This window comes from Nycticebus coucang, chromosome 2 (genome assembly GCF_027406575.1).
Source record: "Nycticebus coucang isolate mNycCou1 chromosome 2, mNycCou1.pri, whole genome shotgun sequence".
Lineage (NCBI taxonomy): Eukaryota > Metazoa > Chordata > Mammalia > Primates > Lorisidae > Nycticebus > Nycticebus coucang.
This window is the reverse complement of record NC_069781.1, coordinates 133,846,400-133,856,655: the sequence shown is the minus strand read 5'-3', so window position 1 is coordinate 133,856,655 and position 10,256 is coordinate 133,846,400. Positions and strand designations below refer to the sequence as shown.

At 42.9% G+C, this 10,256-nt stretch overlaps 1 pseudogene; it reads right to left on the bottom strand.

Moving 5' to 3' along the window:
- Positions 1-1,090: 1,090 nt before the first annotated feature.
- Positions 1,091-10,256, bottom strand: part of LOC128598686 (E3 ubiquitin-protein ligase TRIM52-like) — a 31,345-nt pseudogene continuing 22,179 nt past the window's right edge.

Here is a 10,256-nt window from a genome sequence, read left to right as displayed (position 1 = left end):
ATTAAAATAAGCATGCCAGCCAATGGTTTAAACAAAAAGTTTTCCCCCACTTGATATTTGTTTAGCTCTTGAGCTACTGAAGTCTGTGACCTGAGTGTGAAGCAGTGTCTGATGTTGTGGGTGGCGACCTTGGGGAGGCTCAGCCTCTTCTTCCATTCCAGCCTATTTTTGTCCTTAATAACAGATATTTAGTCTCAATTTTAGATTTTATTATTTTCTTGATAATCATACTTTTTAAAGTTTAAAATAGTCCTGAATCAGTGTTTGTCTCTAGCGCTGGGCTCTGAGCTGGGGGCTCCTCTTTAGCTGTTCCATCTGCTGGAGATCCCAGGTGTCTCTGCAGCAGCCTCTGTCACCCTGCAGGTACTGGGAGATCTGTAGGGAGGACACTGGGACATCCCTGAAGCTGGGAAATGCGAGTGTTGACATTCAAGGATGTGTCTGTAGAATTCTCTATGGATGAGTGGGCCTACTCTGCAGCATTTGTATCGAGATGTCATGTTAGAGACCTACGGAAACCTGATCTTCCTGGGTCTTACTGTCTCTAAGCCAGATCTTATAACCTGTCTGGAGAAAAGCAAAGAACTCTGGAATGTGAAGACACACCAGACTTAAAAAAAAAAAAATAGTCCTGAATTTCATGTGGAATAAATCTTCAGAGTCTCAGGGCCTTATCTTCCTGAGTGACTTCTACTCCAATCCTCCAGGTTACACACACTATATAAACCCTTGTCTAAACTGCTGTTTCTATTTAGTGCTATCTTAAAGTAATGGAAAACAGAAAAAAGAGAGCCCACATTATCCATAACTACCTCTGCCTGTGACGAAGGTGGCATAATTCTTAAGGCTTTTTGCCTGGCAGAGATTAGTGGGAGAGAGAGAAGGGCTTGAGATTCCCATCTAGCCAAGCCTCTGGACATGAGAAACTGGGTACCTGTTTGGTGTGGTGGGGCTAAGTGGTTCCTCCATTTTATTAATCTTGTTTGCTCTTGCTCAGCATTATGCTGAGTGCATAATGCTTTTAAGAAAAGGAAATCTGTGTTTTGTGGGATGCAGGGTGGAATAGTGTGAGAAAACCCTTCTACAGAACTCATTCAGCAGTGGAAGGTGATTCGGGCAAGTGGGAACGGATGGCTCCCTGCTCCTCCAAGATACTCAGAAGAACACGTTTTCTCCCACCCACAGCAAACGGCTTGGAGAGTTTTACTTGCATCTTCTGCCACCTGAGTTTTACCACGTACCAGCTGAGAAACAGAATGGGAAGGACATAAGAGTCACTGATCCATTACCTTACGTCCAGCCAGGCACATATTTACCAGAGATAGAAAGTGTTCCTCAGTTAGGCTTCAGTTCTGCAAGTCATTCCTGGATCCGTTATTTTTTCCAGGCTCTTGAGTTTCTCCTCTGTGCTTTTGGCCCAGCGTCATCCTTACTTTTCGTCAGAAGTGGCTCTCACAATCTGCTTCTTGCCCGTAAAAAAATTGGGGGCCCCAAAAACTCATTTTATTTTGAAATATCTCTGCTCTATTTAGTTAGAGTTGGTGGTCCTTCAGCAAGTATAATTTTCTTTAACATGTTCTGGGTCCTCTATGATTGTTACTGAGGATCATACCATGACAAAAAGACTACATCCGTAACTCTTTAGAAGATGGGCTTCTCTTTACCTGGGGCTACATGTGAGGCTGCTGTGGAGCAAGTGCTCTTAAGATTCTTGGAAGTTCAGCTGTCTAGTTGAGAAAGTGTATCTGGGGGTATTTGTGAAACTTGGTAAATGTAGAATGTAAAGGTTTTGGCACAGTAACTGAGATAACGCCGGAAAGGCTATGTTAACCACTGTGATAAAAATGTGTCAAATGGTCTATGAAGCGAGTGTATGATGCCCCATGATCATATCAATGTATACAGTTATGATTTAATAAAAAAAAAAAAGAAAGTGTATCTGGTGCTCCTTAAATCTTGTGGAAGTGTCAGCAAGGGATCCTGCAGCCAAACCCTGATTTAATCTTTATTTGGAGGCCATGCTGTCCTGGGCCCTCTATATTTTGTCTTTATCGTGACTTACAGCTGTACTTTATCAACACTGCTAAAAGAAGCCAATTGTACTTTTTGTCTTTTGCTTGGAAATAGCCTTATCCTGATCAACAAGTTCAGTAGCTCCATTTCCGCCCTCGCCCCCCCCCCCATCTTCCATAATACTGCAGAGTGACACTGTGGCCCAAAATGCCACTGCCATGTCACACAAGTCGCCTTTTTTGAGCTTCTGACAGCAGTTTTCTCACTGCTACTCCAGAATTTTGAATAATTTCCTCACTGCCTTTCCAGCCTCTCCTGCCACCCAGGATCAGAGCCAGCAACAAAATGTTTTCGGTTTTGGTTATGGCAGTCCCCACTTCTAGATACCAACTTCTGCTTCAGTTTCCTATTATTATGTAATAGGCCAGCCCAGAATTTGGTGAATTAAATCGATTTCCATATTATTGTTCACAGTTTGATGGGTCAGGAATTTGGGTGAGTGTTGGTGGGAACGGCTCAGCTCTATTGGGGTTTGCTGGGTGGCTAAGCTTGGAAGATCCACATCGTCTGCTGGTGGTGCTGGCTATGACCTGGGTGCCCTGGTTCCCCTCTGCCCTCTCCTCATCCAGACTCTCTTTCTTTCTCCTGTGGCCTCTCAGACAGGGTATGCTGGACTTCTTTACACAGGAGGTGGCTTCTAAGACAGCAGAAACAGAAGATGCTACGACCGTTAAGGCCTCGATCCAGAAGTCACAACGACCCTTCCACTGATTTCTGTCGGTAAAAGAAAGTCACAAGGCTAGTCTAAGGGAATGGGAAAGAGATTTCATACATTGCAAAAGGGCACTCAGGGTGGGATGGATTGGTGTGACTGTTTTTAGAAATAACCCATCTCACAGATAGAAGCGAAAAACTGTGAATCCAAATACTCTTTCAGGCCTTCTCTATTTCATAGTCCAACAAATAAACTTGATATTCAAGCCATGTCCTCAGCTCCTTGGCTACGTAAGCCAACTTAGGTCAGAAGGAAGTTAATACAGCATCTGACTGATATAAAATTGCCCTGATAATATTCAGATTTACAGATTTAAAATTTGGTCTTTCCTTGATCATTTTGAAAGACAAACTACCTTAGAAAGAGACCTATCCCATTTCAAAAGTCAAATGCTACCTTTTTTTTTTTTTTTGAGATAGAGTCTTGCTATGTTGCCCTTGGTAGAGTGCTATGGCATCACAGCTCACAGCAACCTCAAACTCTTTGGGCTTAAGCGAGTCTCTTGCCTCAGCCTCCCGAGTAGCTGGAACTACAGGCGTCCACCACAATGCCTGGCTATTTTTTTTTTTTTTTTTTGGTTGGATTTCTCATTGTTGTTTAGCAGGCTCAAACCTGCCAGCTTCATGTATGTGGCTGGTGCCCTACTCACTGAACTACAAGCGCCAAGCCAGTGCACCTTTCTGTGACTGCTCGCTTGGTCAGGTATCTGCCTTTGGGGGGTTATTGAAAGGACGACTGCTCCTTTCTGAAACTAGCATCCATTCAGATGTGGAAGTTTTTTTTTTTGTTTTTTTTTTTTTAGAAAGAGTCTCACTATGTTGCCCTCAGTAGAGTGCTGTGGCATCACAGCTCACAGCAACCTCAAACTCTTGGGCTTACGAGATTCTCTTGCCTCAGCCTCTCAAGTAGCTGGGACTACAGGTGCCCGCCACAACGCCTAGCTATTTTTTGTTGCAGTTGTCATTGTTGTTTAGCTGGACTAGACCGGGTTCAAACCCGTCACCCTCAGTGTATGTGGCTGGTGCTATAACCATTGTGCTACAGGTTCTGAGCCCAGAAGTAGAAGTTTTAAGATAGTCTTCTTGACTCAGGACTCAATACCTCCTAATTTCTTGTCCATCAGGTAATCATGATTTCCAGAAACGTGTGTTGGTGTATAACATATAATTCATAGAATGAATTTTGCCCAGAATAGTGTGTTTAAGAAGAGAGAAAAGTATGTAATCAATTATTAAGAGTTTAAAAGTGTCTTGCCATGCAAATAGGTAGGTTAAGTGTGTTAAACATTTACCTGGCTTAACCATTTGGTTTTATTTTGCGGAAATCCATTGCTTAGAATTTATCTTGTCCTAACTTTCTCATAACTTATCCCCTGTTTACCAAAATAATTGTCTAACTGTAGTGTCCCCTAGCTGGTATTTATTGAGTGATGGAAGTGGGGAAAAGGCAATACACAAATTCTGAGAAAAGCTGAAGGCAAAGTTTATTCTTAAAAGTGACAAAAGAAATTCCCAGACACAGCAAACTTTTGTCTGATGTTCTGTGTATGTTGGAATGAAAAATAGGGAGTAATACATATAACCAGCAGAAGAACTATTTCTCCTTGTGGGTGGTGCTTACATAAGAAGGTGCCTCAGACTCCAAATTGGGGTGAGGCTTTTAGTGGCATAGGAAAGTGGGTGTAAAAAGATAAGTGTAATAAAAAGCTATGGCCAATAAAAAAAGGAGAACTTAATCACAGCCTTATCAACCCAAACAGCCTTAATCATGTCTTATGTTCTTAGGACAACAACCCGAAATTTTCCTGACAGCAATTTTTGATTTCAATATTTTGGCTGTGATGCCTCCTATATTATGCCCGTTAATATAGTCAGATAGCTTTAAAATGTGTGGTGCTGTGTGTGTATGAGTTTAAATTTTATAAATAGAAATACACTTGAGAAAATATGAAAAGAGCAAAGTATTCATCTCACCACATAGTTAAAAATGTTAAAAATATTCATTGTTGTGTAATGTTTTTTAAAACATTAAAATACATGGAACAGTTGCTTTGAATTTAGGAAGAATAACACACATATAATTAATGACTTTCCTTTTCTGTTTGTATAGATGTTTCAGGCTTAGTACAAAGGCTATCTATGGTAGAAAACAATGTGTATAATATACTATTAAAGAAAAATATAGATTATTAGTGAATAGAAACTAGACCTTTACATATATCTTGTTTGAAGATAACTCCAACTATTTCTCTGTGTTCACCTGTCATCTGTAATGCACAAATGGTATTATAAGGCCTTCAAAATTAGATAAATCAAATGTATCTTGGGTGTAAATAAAAAAGTGAAGATAAACATAATTTCGCTAAATATATAATGAAGGGTAGAAAATTGTTGGAATTGCGGAAATCTTTTTCAAAATTGATTCGGAAACTGGGTAGCAGTGATGGTGGCATAGCAATGTGCACCCACCAGATGCCTCTGCACTGTGCATTTAAAATAGTTACAGTGGTCAATTTTATATTATATACTTTATGATATAAAAAATGAACTTTCAAAAAAGAAAAAAAGACACGTGCTTGAAAATCTATTTTGCCAGAAACTTCCCGTTTGGGATTTGAAGGGAAAAGGATAAACCCAAGTAGAATTTGCTGGGATTGTCCATGTTTTTCTGTTTTGACAACTTACAGACTATTCACTAGTGTCAAGGCAGACAGGAGTTCAGTTGGCATACAGCGAAGAAGTAATGTTCACCCTGTACAGGGGACTCCTGGGCGGGGGTCTTTGGACATATAAGAGGTCTGAGTGTCTTGCTGAGCCAGCTGCGGACCGGAGTGGGCGGGTCTGTGAGCTTCTGATGCTCGCAGCGTTGGGCAGAGTCAGCTGACCATGGTCAGGGCCAGCACAAGGAGCCCTTTATCCCTGCCAGAGCCCTGCTGGCGGCACTGAGGCACGATGCCCCTTTATTTGTTCCCTTTGGGCATTTGCAATCTTGGGCCTTTTGTATTTTTGTTGTTGCAAAAGGGATAACAGGAACTGTGTGTGGGTAGGTGCTATGAGTAGGGTCTTCCTTAGACTAGGAAAAACCCCTGGTTAAATATAAAATTACACACGCCTGTATCAAAGATACTCTACGAAGATATATAGCTATTGTGTACCCATAATAATTAAAAAGAAAAAAAGAAAGAAAATAAAGTTACATCAGCAATAAATAGGAAAAGTGGACAATTCCAGACAGGATAGCTCCTGAGCAAATGCTTTCAGCTTTTATTCTAAAATGTAAGCAACTAGGCATAGCTCCTGGCTTGACTATCACTGACTAATAAGAATAATTAATAGGGGCTTGTTGCCCGTAGCTCAGTGGTTAGGGTGCCGGCCACATACACCGGGGCTGGCAGGTTTGAACCCAGCCCGGGCTTGTTAAACAACACTCACAACTACAACAAAAAAATAGCTGGGTGTTGTGGTGGGCGCCTGTATCCCAGCTCCTTGGGAAACTGAGGCAAGAGAATCACTTAAGCCCAAGAGTTTGAGGTTGCTGTGAGCTGTGACACCATTGCACTGTGCCGAGGAGGACATAGTGAGACTCTGCATCAAAAAAAAAAAAAAAAAAAAAAGAAAGAAGAAGAAGAAAAATTAATAGGAACTATTACAAGCACTTGATGTCCTTGCTTTTTCATAATTATTGTAAGCCTAGTTGATGCTGTTGGGACCCAAGTTTGGGAGGAACGTGACAATATAGTTCTTTGATAGAGAAGTTTCTACTCTTATCGCAATCAGAAGGGTTTATACCGATAATTTTCAACCAGTATGCCTTGAAAATTTTTAAAGATCATTAACTAAATTATTTTTGAAAGAAGTTCAAAGCACAGTAAGTATATTCTTTTTTTACTCTTTTTCTTTCTTTTGATCAGCATAATCTAAGTGTGCCATGGAAGTTTAACTATAGGTTCAAGCGCCCTGAGATAAAAAAGGCTGAAAAACACTGCTTTATACCCCTGGGGGTTGCAATCCCAAACATTTAAATCACTGAAAGGGAAAGAGTCTAACTACAAGTTGTCACAAGATTATCCAGGGTGTTCTCTAGAGCTCTAGTCGCTAAACTTTCTGGCACCAGGGACCAGTTTCATAGACAGGTATGGGGTGGCGCAGGGGAATGGGACAGGAGCCGCAGCTCAGGATGTGATGCCCGTGATGGGAGTCCGTACATACACCTGCTGCTCACCTTCTGCTGGGCTACATAGTTGCTAACAGGCCACGTACCAGAACCTTTTTTTTTTTTTTTTTTTTTGTAGAGACAGAGTCTCACTTTACTGCCTTTGGTAGAGTGCCATGATGTCACAGGCACTCTAGCAACCTCTAGCTCTTGGGCTTCCGCGATTCTCCTGCCTCACTCTCGAGCAGCTGGGATTACAGGCCGGACCAGAGCCTTTTTGGCACCAGGATCAGATTCAAGGAAGACAATTTTTCCATAGACAGAGGTGGGGGGGCGGGGGAGAGGATGGGACAGGAGGCTGAGCTTGGCTGTGATGCCCTGCACCCCCAGTTCCTAACGGGCCACTGACCAGTACTATCTGGGGCCCCAGGAGTTGGAAACAGCAGCTCTCAAGCACTGCATCTCAAGTGTTAATTGTGTGTGTGGATTAAATGAGGGTCGTGTTAAAATACAGTTTCTGTTTTAGGAGGTTTTGCATCTATAATAAGCTTTCAGCAAATGCTGCACTGCTGGTCTGAGGGCCACACCCCAAGTAGTGAGGGTCTAAAGAACTGAGGGCTAACAAGAGGGAAACTAGCATCCTCCCAGCTAGAGCTAGTATTTCTCATTCATTGGAAGTTTTTAAATGCAGCTTTTGCTATAAAGAAACAAACAGGGAATTCTAACTAAACAAAGGGCTCTGTCATTACTGATGGCTTGTGCCTGTCATCCCAGCTGTTTGGCAGGCTGAGATGGAAGAATCTCTTGAGGCCAGGAATTTGAGACCAGCCTGGGTGATGTAGTGAGACCCCCATCACTAAACAAGCAAACAAATGGAAACCCCCAAATTGAGAAACCCTGAAATGGATCGGTCATACCTGTTAGCTAGAGGTGACAGGTCTCGGCCAGAGGTGGAACACTGCCAAAGGGCCACTCAGAAACACAGGGTTTTCTGGTTGTCATGATCACTGAGAAAGGCTGCTGCTATTTAGTGCCTGGGGGCCCAAGATGCTGAATGTCTGGTGAGGTGTGGAACAGTCATGAACAAAGAAGAGCTGCCCCTCCCCAAAGGCCAGGATAGTCCCCACCACACGCCGGGGCTGCACCAGTGGAGGCAAATGCTGTGCCTCAGACCTCAGCCCGTCAGTTCTCTGAATGACGCTGAGAGTGCACAGTCTGGGACGGCAGAGCCTGCATGTGTGTTTTAGCTCATCTTTTTATTTATTTATTTATTTTTATTTTGTGATAATGTTCATTTTGGTTTTCTACTTTTTTAAAACATTTTTTCTTTTTTAAAAATTAAATCATAACTTTGTACATGGAAGCTCCTCTTTTTAAAATTCTGATTGCTCTTCAAATTCCCCCGTGAGGAGTGTGCCCTTCTGTCTAGTCCACCACTGCTGGGTCCCTAATTTGATAAATTCTCTCAACAGCAGATGATCTCATCAAGACAGAACTCAGAAGTCCCTACAGAAGCTGGATTCATCAGCACTCTGAGTGAAAAATCATAAAAGGAAGCATCCGGTGTCCCCTTAAGATGAAACTTGCAAATGCTCTGGGTGCTCATCATAATACAATATAAGGAAAATATTATTAAGCTTCTTCTTCTCTCTTTTTTTTTGAGACAGAGTTTCACTCTGTCACCCTGGGTAGAGTGCTGTGGTGTCATCATAGCTCACAGCAACCTTAATCCTTCTACCTCAGTCTCCAGAGTAGCTGGGACTACAGCACCCACCACAATGCCCGGCTAGTTTTTCTATTTTTTGTAGACATGGGGTCTCACTCACTCTTGCTCAACCTGGTCTTGAACTCCTGAGCTCAGGTGATCCATCTGCCTCAGCCTCCCAGAGTGCTGGGATTACAGGTGTGAACACCTACACCTGGCCATTGTTTAGCCTCCTGGGCCTCCATATGAAGTTCAGCAGTTAGGAAATATCTCAAAAAGGTTTTTTGTGTTGGTCTTGGTTACAGCTGGGAAGATGGGAGCCCATCCCCAATACTCCAGCTGAGCAATTTCACTATGTCAAGGCTCCAAGAATCCCCTCACAAAGCTACAATGCCCTCTAGGAGATGGTCTGTCGATGGCCACACTGTCTCATTACATTCCAACAGTCTTAAGGACAGGCAAAAAGCCTGATAAAAAATTAGTTAATAAGTAAAATAATGTGCATATCAGACATTATACACATAATGTGTACATATAAAAAAGTTGGCTCTGTGGAGGTTGATTGTTCCCTGACATAGGCTTCACAGACAGCTGGGCAGTGGTTCAGAGACCCACGGGCCCAGCAGCACTGCCTTTCCCCAGCTGAGACTCTGATGTTGGTTCAAGAAGCAGGAGCTGGGTGGACGTTTGTGAATGTTCTCCTGCCCTGCTGCGGCATTCCCTTCTGTAAGTTCTGTACCTCACTGCACAGATCAGGGGCTCACAGCAGATGTACATGTGCACACAAACACACTTCCTATCAACCTGTAACTTACTGCAATGATCCTTGCCACGATTTGGATGTGCAGAGAAAATGTCGTTTATTGTTTTGTTTATGTAATTTCTTGCCGTCCTCAAGTACTTCCTATTGCTATCAGGAAAACAAAGCAAACAAACCAACAGAACCCAGTTAAATTCAATATAAACTTTAAGACATATCTGAATGGTCTCTTGGACACTGTCCAGACCCCAAGCTTTGCTCTGTCTGGCATCTTCCTGTGTGGTGGCCTTCCTCTGGGTCTCATGTATGCCCTTGGCTGCCTGGCTGCTGAGTTTCCTGGTTGTTTATAAGCATAGGTCTGAGGCTGGTGGATTCATGGTGGGACCTGTAGTCTCAGGATCCAAGCTTGTGGGTCATGTTCCCCTGACCAACCCAGCTTCTCCTCCGTCTCACCGGCTGAGACCCTTCTAAGTGCCTGTATACTTGTCCGTTAACCCCTTCTGGCCTTGCCTCAGCTTTACCTTGCTCAACATCATGGACTAGGGGCCAGCCCAGGAGCTCTTTAGGTCACCTCCTCCTACAGGAGCTCCAGGAGGAACACTCAGCACCCACATCAGGCTGGCCACATCCCCAACCTTGTCTCTTAACTTTTCTTTTATCCACCATCCTTCAGACTGCAGAGTTAGGGTTTTCTTTATATTTCCTCTGTGACATCCTCCTCCTACCATATTGAAGAAAGCCTCGAGGCCCAGCAGTAATGGAAGGAAGAATTCCTTTCATCTCTATTGTAGGGGATGGCTTAAGCTACAAGGCAGAGAATCCCCCAAATCTACAAAGTCTGGATTTCAAGC